The following is a 5,229-nucleotide window of genomic DNA, read 5'->3' as shown; positions in this document are numbered from 1 at the left end:
CCTTACTGGTTGTGGGTCTGTTCAAATTTTCTATTTCTTCCTGTTTCAGTTTTGGTAGTGTATATGTTTCTAGGAATTTGTCCATTTCTTCCATATTGCCCATTTTATTGGCATATAATTGCTCATAATATTCTCTTATTATTGTTTTTATTTCTGTTGTGTTGGTTGTGATTTCTCCTCTTTCATTCTTGATTTTACTTATTTGGGTCCTTTCCTTTTTCTTCTTGATCAAACTGGCTAGTGGTTTATCAGTTTTGCTAATTCTTTCAAAGAACCGGCTTCTGGTTTCATTGATCTGTTCTACTGTTTTTTTGGTTTTGATAGCATTAATTTCTGCTCTAATCTTTATTATTTCCTGTCTTCTGCTGGCTTTGGATTTTATTTGCTGTTCTTTTTCCAGCTCCTTAAAGTGTAAGGTTAGGTTATGTATCTGAGATCTTTCTCCCTTCTTTAGGAAGGTCTGGATTGCTATATACTTTCCTCTTATGACCACCAACCCTGCGTCCCAGGGGTTTTGGGTTGTGGTGCTATCATTTTCATTGACTTCCATATACTTTTTAATTTCTTCTTTAGCTACCTGGTTAGTCCATTCATTCTTTAGTAGGATGTTCTTCAGTCTCCAAGTATTTGTTACCTTTCCAAATTATTTCTTGTGGTTGATTTTGAGTTTCATAGCATTGTGGTCTGAAAATATGCATGGTATGATCTTGATCTTTTTGTACTTACTTAGGGCTGATTTGTGTCCCAGTATGTGGTCTATTGTGGAGAACGTTCCATGTGCACTGGAGAAGAATGTATATTCTGCTGCTTTAGAATGAAATGTTCTGAATATATCTGTTAAGTCCATCTGGTTCAGTGTGTCATTCAAAGTCATTGTTTCCTTGTTCGTTTTTTGATTAGATGATCTGTCCATTGCTGTGAGTGGGGTGTTGAAGTCTCCTACTATTATGGTATTACTATGGATGAATTTCTTTATGTTTGTGATTAATCGATTTATATATTTGGGTGCTGCCACATTTGGCGCATAAATGTTTACAATTGTTAGGTCTATAGACCCCTTGGTCTATAGACCCCTTGATTATGATATAATGCCCTTCTGCATCTCTTGATACAGTCTTTATTTTAAAGTCTAGATTGTCTGATATAAGTATGGCTACTCCGGCTTTCTTTTGTTGGCCATTAGCATGATAGATGGTTCTCCATCCCCTTATTTTCAATCTGTAGGTGTCTTTAGGATTAAAGTGGGTCTCTTATAAACAGCATATTGATGGGTCTTGTTTTCTTATCCATTCTGTTACCCTATGTCTTTTGATTGGAGCATTGAGTCCATTGACGTTTAGAGTGAGTACTGAAAGATGTGAATTTATTGCCATTATGATGCTTGTAGAGTTGGAGTTTCTGGTGGTGTTCTCTGGTCCTTTCTAACGTTTGTTGCTTTTAGTATTTATTTATTTATACGTATATATTTTCATCTTTTCTCCCCTCAGAGAGTCCCCCTTAGAATTTCTTGCAGGGCTGGTTTAGCGGTCACAAACTCCTTTAATTTTTGTTTGTCTGGGAAACTTTTTATCTCTCCTTCTATTTTGAATGACAGCCTTGCTGGATAAAGAATTCTTGGCTGCATATTTTTCTGATTCAGCACACTGAATATATCCTGCCGCTCCTTGCTGGCCTGTCAAGTTTCTGTGGATAGGTCTGCTGCAAACCTGATCTGTCTTCCCTTGTAGGTTAGGGACTTGTTTTCCCTTGCTGCTTTCATGATTCTCTCCTTGCTTGAGTATTTTGTGAATTTGACTATGATATGCCTTATTGATGGATGGTTTTTGTTGAATCTAATGGGAGTCCTCTGTGCTTCTTGGATTTTGAGGTCTGTGTCTTTCCCCAGGTTAGGAAAGTTTTCCACTATGATTTGCTCACATAACCCTTCTACCCCCATTTCTCTCTCTTCCTCCTCTGGGACCCCTATGATTCTGATGTTGTTCCTTTTTAATGAGTCACTGATTTCTCTAATTCTTAAATCGTGCTCTTTTGCCTTCATCTCCCTCCTTATGGTATATCCATAAAATGAAGCTTTATTTGACAGTGAAACAGAAGAAATTACTGATTCATTCTATAACATGGACAAGCCTTGATAACATTACACTAGGTGAAAGAAGTCAGTCACAAAAGACATTCTTATGAAATACCCCAAAGAGGCAAACCCATAGAGACAGAAAGTAGATTACTATTATTCAGAGGCACAGTGAGTAGTTCAGGAGTTGTTCAAATGACTGCTAATAGGTTTGGGGTTCCTCTTTTGAATGACAAAAATGGTACAATGCTAGGTAGGTGGTAGTATTTGCACAACTTTGTGAATATATTAAAAAACTACTGAAGTTTATACTTTAAATAAGTGAATTTATGATATGTGAGTGATAACTCAGTGGAAAAAAAATGTAAAGCAGGATGTGTGCTTGATTTTGTCTCTTTAGTTACGAAGTTTTGGAATAATGAGTCACCCTCAGTGACTCTTCCTTCTTTTGTGGAGGCCTCCAGGGTGGGCAGGAGTGGCTGTTTAAATTTTTGTATGTTTGATTTGCTGACCAGAGTGTGATCCAAACAGTGCTGCTGTCTTCCTTTCCCTAGTAAGGAAAGAGGATGGGGTCTTGACTCTTGTTTACATCTGTGTTCCCAGAAGCAAGAATTATGTCTGATGCACAGTAGGTAATCAATAACTAGTGTTGGATAAATGAATGAATGAGTGCCTCCAATAGTTCATCACTTGGAACTAATTCTCTCTGGTTTCCTAATTCTAATATCTTGCTCTGTGATCACAAACAACCATTCTCTAGTTTCCATATATTATGACTCTGCCTAGAGCTACTCTTCGTGTTATTCTAGACCAGACTGTACAGCAGGGTGCATGTCAATGAGCGCAAAAATTGAGGTTGAAATCCCACCTGGGCTCCAGTTGCAGAGTTGGCTCCCCTTGTGCTGAAATTGGTCATCCAGGGAAAGGGGGCCTCAATTCCTAATTTTACTGTCCAAAGGGGGACCCATCTTCTAATTCAACCCAGAAGTCCTACTGTTGCGCAATCTCTCCTCTTGGACTGGGTGCTTTTTTCTAATTCTCACAAAGGCATCTTACGTATTGGTAGCCATGTTTTCAAATCATTGGCCCCCTGAACCCTATGTTTCTTCCAAAATTGTTGGCCTTTTCCTGGCATCATATCCTTTTCATTCAGGCTGGATCCCACAGATCCAACTATTTTACCTTCTTATTAGAACTCACAAATGCAAGTTTCCCACATTGTAATTTCACCTTCTCTGTATGGAGTGTTGTAGGGAAACCCTCACAATCACATGGATAAGCAGCACAACAAATACATGGTTTCAAATCTCATTGGCTTTATCTGTGTTTTTCATCTGCCCTTTGACTATGATTTGATCATTTCTGTATCTGATTCATATAACTCTTAACCTAAACAAGTCCTTTACCAACTACTACCTTTCACTCTTAGATGACTGCCTAGCCATTTATTTCAAAGGAAAAATTAAGGTTTTCATGCCCTTCCCTTATGTCTCCCAATATACGTATTTATTTACATGACAATTATTTCCTATTTGTTTACTTGCTGAGAACCGGGTATCCTTCCTCTGTTCCTAAAGTGTATATCTCTATGTCCCTGTGCTATTAACCTCATTTCCTTTCATGGGCTCATGATCCTTATTCCATCAGTTACCTCTTTGTCTGCAGTATATTCAAATCTTACTCCCTATTCTACATTTCCTCTTAAACTAGATATGTACTCAAGTCTCTCTCCCTCTTTTTTTTTTTAAGTTTATTTATTTATCTTTGAGAGAGAGAGAGAGAGAGCATGAGCTGGAGAGGGGCAGAGAGAGAGAGAGGGAGACACAGAATCCAAAGCAGGCTTCAGGCTCTGTGCTGACAGCTCAGCTGGGGCTCAAACCCACGAAACATGAGATCATGACCTGAGCCAAAGTTGGGTGCTCAACCAACTGAGCTACCTAGGCGCCCCTCAAGTTTCTCTTATAGTTGTAGTTTCTAGTTGATGGTTGACTGAACAGATGCTACTTCTTTCTTATGTCAACTCCAATGCCAAGAAATTAAAAAAAAAAAGCCCTTGCTACATTGGAAAACAGGAAGTGACATTATTGTTGAACCAGAATCTGTGAATTCCTAGGGAACAAAAAGTATACAGACTGTACTGAAGAAAGAGTGCATAACCTAAAGACACTGCAACAGAAGATGGTTCTAAATGGTGGAAGTTCCTGCATTTCATGAACAAACGACATACACATATAACACACAGGTATTCCACTCCTGAATTCATTTCTTAAAGAAATTATTCAAGGGGCAAAGAACTGTAGGCAACCTAGATGTTTATCTCTAGGAGAGTGAATGTGTAAAATGTTCTGGATGCGTGCTGCAGAGTGTTGGGCAGCATTTAAAAATCAATTTGATAGATGTACTGATAGCAGCGTGGATAGATCTTAAAAACGTACCGCTGAGAGGAAAAAAAGTACGTTGTGTATGTATGTTGTGTGTTTGATCTACACGAATTACAAATACATGCCTACCGTACAATGCCATGCATTGTCTGGAAACACTTAAAAATATGCATATTGTATACAATGGAACAGTTGCTCATGGAGGGAGGGAAGTGTGAGTGGGGTCTGGGGGATGGGACATGGTGTTTTTTAAAAATAGAGGAGGCTTACAGACATATAAAATTTCTAACAAGGTAATGTACCTAAAATGTTTATAAAATTCAAAGTGCGATAAAACATAAAGCAAACTTGGGGGCAAAGAGATGTAACATTTTGGGAGCTGGACTTTCTAGAAAAATGAAAATCCAAGAGACATTCATTCATTTAGTCTCAATAATATAGGGAGATATTAAATTATAATACACTTGACTCTAGGCAAGCAATGCAAATGTTAGCAACATCTAGGAAGAAGGAAATATTAGAATTTGTATTTCAAGCTAATCTATTAAGAGACACTCACAGGTAATGGGATCTTTTATAATTTATACTGACTTTATTTTCCACAATGAGATGATTTCCTTGAGTCAGAATTTAGCACATCATCATGTAATATTAGATCTAAATCCCACTCCAGAAACATTATACCCATTTTTAGAATTTCTACTGTATGGGAGAATCTATGACCAGATTCAACTTGAGATAAATTTATGCTCACCTCCTCACAGAAGAAAAACCATA

Source organism: Panthera leo, chromosome D1, assembly GCF_018350215.1.
Source record: "Panthera leo isolate Ple1 chromosome D1, P.leo_Ple1_pat1.1, whole genome shotgun sequence".
Lineage (NCBI taxonomy): Eukaryota > Metazoa > Chordata > Mammalia > Carnivora > Felidae > Panthera > Panthera leo.
Note: the sequence above shows the minus strand (reverse complement) of the source record.